The 14,321-nt window shown below is 37.2% G+C and overlaps 1 protein-coding gene across 4 annotated transcripts in view; it reads right to left on the reverse strand.

The window, feature by feature from the left end:
• The window catches only part of FAM13A (family with sequence similarity 13 member A), a 285,708-nt gene that overhangs the window by 90,145 nt on the left and 181,242 nt on the right, over positions 1 to 14,321 (reverse strand). The gene's annotated exons all lie outside the window — the stretch shown is intronic.

The following is a 14,321-nucleotide window of genomic DNA, read 5'->3' on the forward strand; positions in this document are numbered from 1 at the left end:
AACACATTTGTTAATCCATAGGTTTTATACACAGCAAGAACGGTAGAAATATATTTTAATAAGAATTCTTTCATAGTATGAGACTTGCTGAGAGTTACAACAAAGCCCAGAGCATTACTTTTAGTAGAAGAAAGGGCAGAAAGCCAGAGATTATGATGTTCACAAACAGAGGGGGCTTGTATGACCAAAAGGTATCCTTCTCCCCTGTAGCTTCTCCCAGGTTTTTTTTTTTTTTTTTTTTTTTTAGCAGACTGTTCATAATTCTGAATTTAGAACACAAAGTCCTACTGGAAGCATCTACTGCCTTTGCTGTACCTGTTAATAAAAACACTTCACTGTCTGACTAAATCCTCTATCATATTTATAAAAATGAATTAGTCATCCTGAACCTTATGTTCAAACATTATGATGGACTATCAGTAACTTAAAATCAGCCTTTTAAAACAATGGAAGTTGACTTAAGTCCAGAACTTACTTTAATTGAAATTATCAGTATTGTCTTCGTTTTGATTCTAGATTTGGAAATTCTAATTTGATTCTCCAGTAACAATAACTTAGTTCTATACATTTGCTTAGGTTTTTCATGTTTCAAAAATGCCTTCACATTTTGCTTAACACTTCGATTAACTTCTTGAGTTAGGAGATCACTATATTTTATATCATAATCTCTATCTTACTGCTAAGTAAACTTGGTACTAGAAAATTAAGCAGTTTGTTCAAATTCACATGGAAAGTTAGTGGCAGAAAAGAAATTGGATTCAGAACTTCTGAGGCCTGCTCCAGAACTCTGCCATTCATCATAGTGCCTACTTTATTCTACGTGCATTTTTGAAATATCTCATATGATAACAAATATTTTTAGAAATAGTTAAAATTCAAATGACAGAAATAATATTTTGTCTTTTCTGATTTTAATGTCACATCAATACTTTATGGCTAAAATAGACACAGGAGTTCAATAATAAAGGACCCAACACTACAAAAATATATTAAATTGAACTACAATTTACATTCAACATATCCTAGACGTAAAATACTGGTGAATAGGAGCATTCAAATGTTAACATCTGATTCCACATATATTTCCTGATAAATTAAGTCTTCCTATCAACATTTCTCTAACATGCCATACTAGTAGGGAGATGTCAGCAGTTCTTTTTTAAAAACAGGCACATTCCTGGCTCTCCTCAGCATTCAGTTATTTCTAGAACAGGTTCACTAGCATCCTCCTCTGCTTCTTCACCCTTTATAAATCGTGCCAGCTGAGGGCTCTACTGCCAGACTGCTAAACACTGCAAAAGAAAGTCACAGAACCCTAGCCACGAGCTAGACTAAAAATTCATGCTATTTAATCTCGGCATGAACCTCAATACCGTGTGGCAACCTTTGTAGTTGCCTTTGACTATTTTTCACTGCATTCCCACAGAAACTGTGGCCCATCTCCAGCGCCACAAATCTGCCTCTCTCAGTCACTAATTACCTTGCCTCCTGAATATACTAAGAAAGTCAAGCTCATCAAGTAGGACTGAGTGCCTCTAATCTTCTTGGCTTTAAGAGTTGAAGTACACCCCCCGCCCCCTGCAAACACACACACACACACATCTTGCCTGTTCTTCTTGACTTCCTAGTCCATGAGAACGAACAAGTCCCTACTCATAGGACTCAAACCTCTTATCCATGTATTGGATCTCATCGTTTTCTCTCTCTGGAAGAAGCCTGATCTCTCCCCTTTTCCCCCGACTCCAACACTTTTCCTCAGAAGTCCTCCCCTCCCCTCTGGTGACACAGCGCCATTTCCCTCTCCTCTCCACCAACAGGCTCCTTCAAAGCCCACCTCTGCTGCTCCCACATCCTCAGAAATTTCTCCTCCACCCCACACCAAGGGACTTCAAACACCACCAGGTTTCTCAAACTGCTTTTAAGGCCACCGATGCTCTTTGGACCACTAGATCTAAATGCTCTGTCTCAGATCTCTCCCCACGCTTAACTTTTCAGAAATACCCACCTTCGATTTTCTGAAAGCCTTTGGCTCCCTGTGATCATTCCTGGGGATTCTCCAAGTGTCCCTGATCACTCAGTCCTCCTTTTATTTCACCTGTCTTTCCTCCTCTCTTATGCCCTTCCCGCCTCACCTCCCAGCCCCACATCTTTCAATATGGGCATTTTATTAGGGCTTAATAAACTGCGCTCTGGAATTATGCTCCAAGGGACTGGATCCCGACTCTACCGCAGACAGGCTGTGTAAACTTGGACCAGTGGTTTAAAAGCTCTGAAGCTGCTCTGAGGAATAAATGAGATCATGCGTGTAAAACATGTAGAACAGTGCCTGGCAAATAAGTGCTCAATAATTAGTAATATTATCCCCCTAATCAACATGTTCAAAGCCTTATGTGATCTGATTCCTCCAATTCTCCTCCTCCTGGCCCCTCTTGTTAATGACGATATTCTTCTCTTTATGAATCACATTCAAAGCATGAGTCATCTTTACTCCTCCCTTTCCTGAACCAAATCTGTTGATTGTCCTGTCAGGTCTGTTTCGTCAGTCCATTTGCCAATGTTTGGTCTTTGGCAGTATCATGATAACCTTCAAAGTGATCTTTCTGCTTCCATTCACCCTTTCTCCAAAGCATCCATTTCACTATTAGAGTGAATTTCCTACTGTGATGGTGATCTGCTCACTCACTCCTCTTCTCAAAAGCTTCAAAAGCTCCCAACTACCTCTTCAATGAACCCCAATTCTTTTAATATGATGATGATGAAGACCCTCCACCGATGAACCCCAATTTACCCTTCCGGTTTAACTCAACTGCTTAGATCTCCTAAGGAAACCACTCCAGAGGGACCTGGACACTGTCTTCAAATCTGCTCTGGGCTTCTCTACCCCAAACGTTTGATCGTACTATTCCCTCTGTCTGGAATATTTTCCCACTCCATCTCCTCCTGGCAAAATGCTGTGCATACTCAGGTTTAGGCCAATGGAACAAATCTTTTGCCCCTTTTAACTCATACAGTCCTTTGCATCTCTTATGATGTCTCTCCTTTTTTCCCCACATAGTTTTATTAGTATCTGAATCTACATATTATCTCCCTATTGGACTGTTAGCTCTCCAGGACAAAGCTCTATCTTCACTGCAGTCATTAAACAGAACACTCAGTATGGGCTGAATGAATGAACTGACAGATCAAACACTCTTCACCAGAGACTGATATATAGCTCCTTTGATTAGACTTTAACTTATCAAGAAATATTGCTACCTACTTTTTAACATTTCCCCTTGTAGGCCTACACTTAAGATAAAGCAGACGCCTCCTATAGGTTCAAATGAAGGATAGTGATAACCAACACCTGACTAAAGAAAGAAACCGCCGGGGTTACACACTGATGTGCAATCACAGAGTTGTACAAAGTAAGGTTCTATCCAAAACTTTCCAAATCCTTTAAGCATTTTACATTATTTCTCCTCGGTTGTCTGTTTCCTTTTCTACACTTCAGCTGGCTTGCAGACTTCTAATTTTCTTACATAACTTCTTTAGCAGATTCCAAGAGTTTGGTAATAATGTGTGTTTGCACTTGTGCTATCAAGAGCAACAATTGCTCCAAAAATGATGTGGCTTCATTTGTTTTAATTTCAACATCAATTTGAAGCAACCGAAGAACCAAGAACATTTCGTGGCCACACTAATTTGTTTTCATATACTGTTTTAATAGCAGATCGATTTGTTTCCTGAGACAAAATGATATATTAAAATAATTTCTGTCTTACAAGTTTGGTCATAAGGTGCTTCTCAGGCAAGGTTTCTTCCTCATATTTTTGTCAATCTTTAAAAACTGCACTAAGGAGCAATACCTCCCACAAGACACTCACATAGTATTCATAAATGGTGATGGCTCAATCTGATAGGGGTTTTCATAATTATGAAGCCAGGATTTTTAGGGAGTGTATAATTTAGATATTCTGGTATTGCTGCATGGGTCCTGATTAAACTTGCTCTCTGGCAATCTGTGTTAGAACACGAGTGAATTTCAGGCCTCATCAGAGGATATCATTATCATCAACAAAAAATATCAAAAATAAGAGAAGGGGGAGAAGGAAGCGAAGCGGTGGAATATATAAGGCAACCAGACTTTACTGAGAGGCTAGGCTGTCCTTATTCTAATAGATGTGGAAATGAAGCTAATTAACTTGAGCACTCAGCTCATAAATGACTGACATGAAGCCAGCACTGGAATGCCATAGCATCTCCATCATACAAAAGCTTTTCGCGATTACGCAGTATCATACTTACTCACTGATAATACACATTATCAACTGGCTTTAGGAAATAGAGAATCCTTTCTTTCGGTCGGAGGCTTATATTCAGATGACTGCATGTATAGTAAATAAGGCCTATACAGCCTTATAATGGCTGTCTGAACCAAAGACATCCTGTGGATAAGAACAAACCTCTTCTGCTGCTCTTAAGGTGTGTGTGTGTGTGTGTGTGTGTGTGTGTGTGTGTGTGTGTGTGTGTGTGTGTGTGTGTGTGTGTGTGTGTGTGTGTGTGTTGTGTAATGGTAGAAGCCAGCTGTAGCTGCAGTGGGGAAAGGAAGTGGTTTACACAGTGCAGAGGGAAAGAGGAAGAAAGAAAAAAAGATGGAAAATCAAAGTTTTAAATTGTATTCTTAATTGTATTCCTCTTACTAAGAAATTAATATATGGAAATGACAGGAAGACTGTCAGTTGTTTTTATGTAAAAAAAAAAACTCTATAGTATTTCTTAACTCAAAGAACGAGTATAAAACCTCATATAAGATTTATGTGAGGAAGCAAACCAGTGGCATTCAGAACAGGTTCATGCTCAGAGGAATAAGGAATTTCTAGTTAAACTGTTTTTCTTTAGTAACAGCAGAAACAAATACACTTGCTTTACATAAGGTAGACGTAAAAAATAACTAATGAACATAATTAAAATGTTTCCTCACTTATTTCCGAGACTTATTTAATCTTTATTAGAAGATTGCTGGGGGGAAAAATCCCTTGGGGATGGATATTATATAATTATTTTTCTGAAGACACACCTCTTTAATTCTAATTGCTTTTAAAACTGTGCATGGGGTGATTTCAATGTATCTGATCAGCCTTAGTGGACTCTTCAAAGGCTCACAGGGTTCTCCTACTCAGGTTTTAAAATCTCGTGGAGCTGCCATGGAGCAGAGGAGAAGGCTGCACACAGTGGGGCAAGGCAGACAGGCGCCCACAGCAGGAGAGGTACGTCTCAGGCTTCTCTCCACTCCACTGACACTTGGATTTGACCAACCGGTTCCAGCCTTCCCAATATAAATGTCAAAACATTCACCAGAAAGACTGAGTAACGATTTCTTATCAAAAGACAAGTAATTATAATACATACCTGCTGTGGGGAATATAGCCAATATCTTATAAAAAACTGTGAATGGAATATAACCTTTAAAAATTATATAAAAAATAAAAATTAAATAAAGAAATAAATTATAATTTATGGTACGTAAATATACAGTGAAATACAAATTCATACAGATGCTCTATTTTTTCTTAAAAAAAGTGAATTTCTTCTAATAATTAAGGGACTGCAATTTCTTCATAAAAAGTGGTTAAAAATAAATTCTATGAGACAACTTACATAATTGTTCTCCAACTTTCTGGGACGGGGAAAAATCCACATTTTTGCCAGATGGAATCTCAGTTAGTGATCACTGCCAATAAATAAGTGCTCGAGCACATTTTCCTGGAATGGGACTCCCTGGGCATGACTTTCTCTAAACCTCCCTTGGGAGTCCAGATAATAGTGTTTCTGTTCTCACAAAATAAGTCATGTCCCACACAACAGCTGCTACCACACCTGAGATCAGCTGCCTTAAGACTGTCCCAGTGACCTTTCACCCTGTTAAACGATATTTCCTGGCAGAGGAGAAACAGGCTTCAGTAGGGTTTCCTTAGAGAAATGTCAAAATTGTTTAGTGTGATATGGTAACCGACTGGTAATCATAACTGATTCTGTATCCCTAAAACACAAGACAAACTCTTCAAAAACTCTTCGTATTTCCAAGACATGAAACACTGGGCATGAACACCAAATCTCTCACTGTTGCTACACTGGCTAGGAAAATTTATTTACTTTAAAACAATGTGGCCTGCTTTGCTTTGAACTAACCCAATGAGTAAATAAGTGAAAATACACTAAGAAGGGGAAAATAAGAGGAAATAGTGATTATTTGTATTACCAAGAACAGGTCACACTAAAAAACAAACAAATAAAACAAATTAATATAACAAAACAGAAACACCTCACAGATATAGAGAACAAATTAATGGTCACCATTGGGATGAGGTAAGGAGGGAGGGGCAAGATGTGGTAGGAGGTTAAGAGACACAAACTGCTATGCATAAATTAAGCTACAAGAATATACTGTACAGCACAGAGAACATAGCCACTATTTTACAATAACTTTAAGTGGAATATAATCTATAAAAATCTTGAATTGCTATGTTGTACATCTGAAACTAGTACAATGTTGTAATCAACTATACCTCAATTAACAAAAATTTTAAAAAATCACAGTAGGTGTGCCTTAAATCTCCAACATCTCTAGAGCATTTTAAATGATTTGATTTACAAAACAATGAAGTATCACCTCATACTGGTCAGAATGGTCACCATTAAAAAGTCCATAAACAATAAATGCTAGAGAGAGTGTGGAGAAAAGAGACCCTCCTACACTGTTGGTGGGAATGTAGTTTGGTGTAGCCGTTATGGAAAACAGTATGGAGATTCCTCAAAAACTAAAAATAGACTTACCATATGATTCAGCAATCTTACTCCTGGGCATAAAACTGGAGAAAACTCTAATTTGAAAAGATACATGCACTCCAATGTTCATAGCAACACTATTTACAATAGCCAAGACATGAAGAACCTAAATGTCCATCAACAGATGACTGGATAAAGAAGATGTGGTATATTTATACAATGGAATACTATTCAACCATAAAAAATAATGAAATAATGCCACTTGCAGTAACATGGATGAACCCAGAGATTATCATACTAAGTGAAGTAAGTCAGTTAAAGACAAATATCATATGATATCACTTACATGTGGACCTTAAAAAAATGACACAAATGTCATTCACAGAAATAAACAAAATTATGGTTATCAAAGAGAAAAAAGGAGGAAGAGGGATAAATTAGGAGTTTGGGATTAGCAGATACAAACTACTACATATAAAATAGATAAACAACAAGGTCCTACTGTATAGCATAGGGAACTGAATTCAAAAGCTTGTAATAACCAATAATGAAAAAGAATATATATATATGTATAACTGAATCACTATGTTTCTGATATACAGACCAGAAACTAACACAATGCTGTAAATCAGCTCTACTTCAATAATAAAAAAGAATGATCTGATTAGAAAAAAAACTTTTAAATTCAATGTCTCAGAGAATTGGACCCATTGCATTATAGCTGAGCATGTGTTATATCTTCTCTTTTAAGTGCTATTCATATCTAGAGCGTTCTTAGAAATCAAAATGAATCCAAAAAAGTTTTTCTCATTGAATTTTAGTGAAGAGGTATACCAGTTGGACAAAGAAATTTCAAATAAGTTAAGAAATAAACTGAACTTATAAATAAATACATAATTAATAAAACCAGTGGTCCCCCCCTCAAAAGGCAATGCAATTTATTATTTAAATAGATTAAAAAATGCTTTGAAAATTGAATCATGATTCCATAACAACTTTTGAAACTATTACTTCAGGAAGATAACTCTGAAATATAAATCAATCCAATCTGAAGAGTCTGGAAACAACCTAGTGAAACACCCTTGAACAAATATGAGTGCTTTTGAAAATAACATCATCCTAGACTTCAAATCGCTCTATATGAAACAGATAAATGGTATAGAATTTGGCCGAACTAAGCCATCATAAAATGGATACTCTGTTACTAAGGCGGTTTAAATGAGAGAATATTGCCTCTCTCATTCTACCTGAGTTCACTACCACCACCTACATTTTTCTATTTCCCTCATCCCTCCCTTCAATTAAAACTTTTATTACTTCAACTCTGAGAACATCTCTCATAATAGGTTTTACTGAGTTTGGTCTTTCCTACCGTAAGTCCAGATGGTACGGAACAGATCTTCCCCAAACACTGCTTTGTCAAAAAGCTCTGGTTGCTCTTCAGAGCTTGACAAAGTAAAGTCCAAATTCTCTACACACACACAGCAGGGCCCTTCTACTCCTCCATATCCACACACATTATTGCTCTCTCCTTCACATGCACTGGGGCTCCAGGCAGGCTGAACTGCGCCTGCCCACTGTTGTGCTCTACTTTCCCCGTTTTTTTCTGTTCAGGCATTTCTCCTAGCAGAGATCTCCCCCTCCTGACCCCATTCCCACTCACCCAGGCAAAACTTAGTCTCTCTGGGCTTCTCATATGCTGCCCTTTCTGATTTCCCATTCAGGGGATTTTATCCTCTTGAATGAGTAAAGCCATAATTGTCAAGTCCGAAAGCAGTTCAGTTACCACTCGACGTGATTTCTCTAAATCTGACAATTACTGCGTCTTCCTTGAAGCATTTGTCATCCTTTATTTAAAAGACAACAAAAAGCTTTTTCTTATTACAAATTATACAATCTACGCTCACATAGAAAATCTAGAAAATACAAAGAAGAATGTAAAAGTCAAACACGATCCCATCACTTACAAAACTAGTGTTACTATCAGTATGATTATATATTCTTCCATTTTTTCTATTTATATATAATGTATATAATTATATACAAAGATGGTACAATATGAAGGTACTTAATGTCACTGAACCATATACTTAAAAATGACTGAAATGGTAAATCTTCTGTTAAGTACATTTTACCACAATAAAAAACACAGGATTATGCAGTGTGTACTATTTTACAACATTTTCATTTAATAATCAGAAACATATTTCTGGGTCATTTCTAATCCTCAAAAAAATTTTATGCTTATCATATTTTTATCCATGATGATAAGTTTAATCATTTGGTTTAAGTAGTGATTTCTAGGTTTCTCCATTGTAAAAAAAAACCTTTTTTCTTTTTAATGAAAAATTACCTGTGAAATGATAATTCAAGACTGTGAAAGTTTAGATTCCAGATGTTTGAGCATATATTTTGAAGGTAGAGCCCAAAGGACTTGTTGATGGATTGGTTGAAAAAGTAGAAAAATCACAGATTCTTGGCATGAGTAACTGGGTGAATGGTACAAATTATTGAGATGGGGGAAAACCTGGGTAGAAATAGGATTGTCTTTTTTTAGACAGGAGTGTAAATTAGGGGTTCTGTTTTATATACATTGAGTATGACATGCTCATTAAATATCCAGGTGTACTTGTCAGGGAGCCAATAGGCAGGGCTGGCCTCGGGGTCATATGAAATGTGTAGTTCCACAGAGCCTACACTCAGAAAGCCCCATATTTGGTTTAATGCTCTGCTGTTGCCATCTTGAAATTCTCAATAGTTTTTAACAGAGGGCTCCACATTTTCACTTTGCATTGGTGGGCCACCCCAAAGTTAAATAGCTTGTCCTGCCAGGAAGATATAACAATTTGCAGTGCAAAGGAGAGGTTGGAGCTGAAGGTATGATTTTGGAGGTCACAGGAATAAAATGGTATTCAAAAATGTGGGCCTGGATGAAAGCACCCAAGATTGACCACAGCTTGAGAAGAGGTCATAGGACTGAGCCTGGTGGTGCTCCAACCTTGAGAGTTCTGGAAAAGACAAATTTTACAAACAGGACTAATAAATGGTGTCCAATAAGACGAGAACGAAAGTAGGAGAGTGTGGTACTACAGAAACAAAGTGAAGAGAGTGCTTCAAAGTGGCATCATTAGTTGGTCAAATGCTGCTGATGGAGTAAGATGGGACTGACCTTTGGATCTGGCAAGATGGAGACTGTTGGTATCCTTGTCAAAAACAATTTTAGCAGTGTGTGGGTTGAAGAAAGAATGGGAGGAAAGGCTATGAAGACATTAAGTACGTATGATCCTTTAGCAGAGGTGTGCTCTAAAGAGACGAGGGATACTGTTTTTCGGGAGGGATTAAAAAATGTTGAGAGCTATTATAAAGTGCTTCTATGCTGATGGGAAGAATCTTGAAGGGCGAAATTGATGTTATAGAGGAAGGAAGTGATTATCTTAACTTAGTCCTTGAGTGAGTATGAGAGAATGGGGTTCAGAGGACAAGCACGAGTGCTGACCCCAGAGAGTTACAAGCCCAGACCACCCACTGTGACAGGAGAGAAGGCAGAGGAGTGTAAGGGTCCAGCATGGATGTTCTGGTAGCTTTGGGAAGCAGGAGGATGACAGCGGTCTTCCCTGACTGCTGTGTGAAACTGGATAAAATCTTTGCATTGTGCTGTCATATTTTATAAATCTAAGCCATGCTTATTTCTCTACTAAACTGAAGTTCCTGTTTTTAGAAAACAAAGGTGATGAGAGAACAGCTAAGATGCTTAGCTTTGGGTTTTTTTCTAAAATCAAACTCAGATGTTTGATGAGGCAACCAAAAAGACAGTTCGATGGGAAAAGAATAGTCTTTCCAGCAAATGGTGCTGGGACAAGTGAATATCCATATGCAAAAGAATTAAGTTGGATCTTTACCTCACAGCATATATAAAAATTAACTCAAAATGGATGAAATACCTAAATAGGAGAGCGAAACTATAAAGCTCTTAGAAGAAAACATAGATGTAAATCTTCATGACCCTGGATCAGACAATGGTTTCTTAGATAGGATATAAAGTCATAAACAAAAAACCCAGATTAATTGGACTTCATAAAAATAAAACTTTTGTGCTTCAAATGACATTATCAAAAAAGTAAAAAGACAACCCACAGAATGAGAAAATATTTGGAAATCATGTATCTGATAGTTAGTAACCAGAATATATAAAGAACTCTTCTAACTGAATAATAAAATGACAAATAATCTAATTTTGAAAAATTGACAAAGGATTTGAATTGACATTCCTCCAAAGAAGATATATGGATGGTTAATAAACACATGAAAAGATGCTCAACAGCATCAGTCATTAGGGAAACACAAATCAAAACCACAATAAGAGACCATTCTACACCCAAGCAGGATGATCACAATAAAAAAGACAGTAACAGGTCTTGGTCAGGATGTGGAGAAACTGGAAACATCATACATTGCTGGTGGGGATGCAAAATGAAGTAGCTGCTTTCATAAACAGTTCATCAGTTCTTCAAAAAGTTAAACATAGAGTTACTATATGATCCAGCAATTCCACCCTTAGGCATATACTCAAGAGCACAGAAAACATATGTCTATAGGAAGACTTGTACATAAATGTTCATAGTAGCATTATTCATAATAGTCCAAAAGTAAAAGCAACCCAAATGTCCATCAATAAAAAAATGTAATGTATATAGACAATGGAATATTACTCAGTCATAACAAGGAATGAAATACGATATGGATGAATCTTCAAAACATATGCTAAGTGAAAGGCAGCAGACCCAAAAGGATATATATTCTGTGATTTCATTTATTTGAAATGACAAGAGTTAGTGGGAGCTTCCTAGAGAAGATGAAAACTGACCACTGACAAAGTGGAACAAGGACATTCCAGATAATGGGAACATGTCAGTGAAGACACAGAGGGATATCTGAACAGTGTGGTTGCAATGTACCCTGGTTATAGGATGAAAACCTGTGGAAGAAAAAGCCAGGAAGATAGGAGGAGCCAGATTTTTTAAAGGCCTTGAATGACTTGAAATTTACTCATTGATTAGCCCTCTTTGCTTTTATGGAACATCTATGTGCCACTCTTAACTTCCTGCATTTTATATGATTGTTAACTACACATAAGTTTGTCTCATTTAATGGACTGGAAGACCCCTAAACATTAGAGACCAAGCCTTAGTTCCCCTGGACTTCTCAGAGCCCAGTGCAACACGTGCAGTACAAAGAACGTGTCCAATAAGAGTTTGTTGACTTTGAATTATTAAAATAAATTCAGGTAAGTCCACAGCAGTCCAGATATACTCTGGTGATTTATATGCCACTAGAAATGATCTGCAAACATGATAGGAAGTTTCTTTACCGTTACTTACCTCCTCTTTCACCAACCACTCATTACCAAAGAATTTAGAGAAAAAATTAAAATTAAATTTGCATTCCAGTGAAATGCCAAAATTTGAATAGAGCAATTGCACCAAATGGCAGATCTTGGTGAATGGGTAAACTATTTGTTTTTTTAATAATCAAAATAATTAGAGAAATATCAGAGATTCTCATTTTAAATTACAGGAATAAAAGGAGATTGAAATCAAACATAGGAAAGTATATTTAATAATTACTCAGCTTATAGGAAATAATTTACCTAAGATGACCTTGGAGTATTTATCATGGGAGCTACTGGTGGTTAAGAACAGATTAGAAAACTATCTGTGGAAGTAGAGTTGGATATTTTTTCTAATCCAGTCTGGGACCTTGGGGACTTTTTCAAGTGTTCTTTTCTATGAATCTCCGTTATGAAGGCCAGAGAGTGGGCACAGCTCAGAAAATGGCAGCTCCGTAGGTGAACGGTGTGGTCAGGCTCACCTCTCTGCTTTCCCCAAAGCGGTTTTACACTCTCCTTCCCTTACAGGGGAGTGGCTGCAGGAAAGCTTGCAGCTTCAGCAGCACATTTATATTGGGTCACTTTTCAAATTATATTGTACATGATATGGTTAATAAGTCCTGTAGCCAAGAATCCTAACTTCATTTCAGCTTCACCAGCCAGTTAAAAAGTCTGAAACTTTCCCCCAAGCAACAGAGAGTGAAACACTATAGGAAACAAACACATGCTCAGGAAGTAACTGGCGTGCCCTTTATGAAGTACAAACACAGGATAATTATGACTGCTTTCTGTTGTTGGCCGGGCTTCAGAAGTGAGGAAAGTCGTATTTAATAGCCAGAGTTAATAGATTAGATATCTTGAAGGACAATGGGTATGGTTAATACTGCTGAACATTGATTCATTATTTATATCTTTGGAAGCCTGAATCTTATGAAATGTACCATTGTAACATGTGACTGAAACATGAAGTGTTGTTTGGCAAACATCACAACACACACTTTCTGCCACAAGGGTGGGGAGTCGCACAGAGATGTTATGAGCCTCATAAAGCATTGGATTTCTCCTACATGAATAAACAGCACATTACTGATAGAAATGCAACATTGGGCCAGAGCCCTCGTGAGGAGATGGTACAGATTAAGTAGGGATGATGAGAGGGCACAGCTGGGGGGACTCTGTGGCATCTCCAAGGGCAGGCTGTACAGGGATCCCTTGGGTAAGCACTTTCCAAGGACCACAAGAAACAGAATTGACACATTAAAGTTCTACTATTTTGAATCAGACCTCAACCTCTGAAAGGTTTAGGTCAGCTGAGATGAAGACTAGAATCTAAATTCAAATTGAGCACATGTAATAATGTCACAAGAATAACAACTATGGCAGTAACAGCTAAGTATATGCCTACTAGGTACTGTAATGGATGCAAAAAAAAACCAAAAACCCAACAAAACCCACATAAGACACAGTCCCTCTACTTCAGGAATTCACAGTCAGGTTGAAGAGAGAAGTATAAGGACATGAAAGGGTGAAGTAAGTCAAGGTAGAGGATTGGCAAGAAATAACTGTAAAATATCAGAAGACATATATTAATCTCAGCCTGTCAACTAACTATGTGATGTTGGATAATTCACCTAACTCAATAAATATCTGTGAAATGAATAACTTTTTCAGAATCATAGTTTCTTTGCCCAACATTACTTTTCAGATCTGGAAATCTTTACAGGATTACCTGACAAAACTGTGATACAGACAAAAACGTTACATGTAGGGTTATTATAACTTTACCAGCATTACTGAGGGATAATGGACAAATACAAATCATATATATTTAATGTGATGATTTGATACATGTATACATTGTAAAATGATTATCATAATCAGGCAAATTAATACCTCCATCATCTCACAGGCACAGTTTTTTTTTTCTGGTGAGACCAATTAAGATCAACTTTCTTAGCAAAATTTAAGTATACAGCACAGTACTGTTACCTATAGTCATCATGCAGAACATTAGGTCCCCAGAACTTACTCATCCTGGAACTGAAAATTTTTACTCTTCGACCAACATCTCTCCTTTTCCTCAACACCTCAAATCCCTGGCAAACACTGTTCTACTCTCTGCTTTTATGAGTTCAACTTTTTTACATTTCACATATAAGTGAAATCA

The sequence above is a fragment of the Camelus dromedarius genome, chromosome 1 (assembly GCF_036321535.1).
Source record: "Camelus dromedarius isolate mCamDro1 chromosome 1, mCamDro1.pat, whole genome shotgun sequence".
In the NCBI taxonomy this organism is placed as follows: domain Eukaryota; kingdom Metazoa; phylum Chordata; class Mammalia; order Artiodactyla; family Camelidae; genus Camelus; species Camelus dromedarius.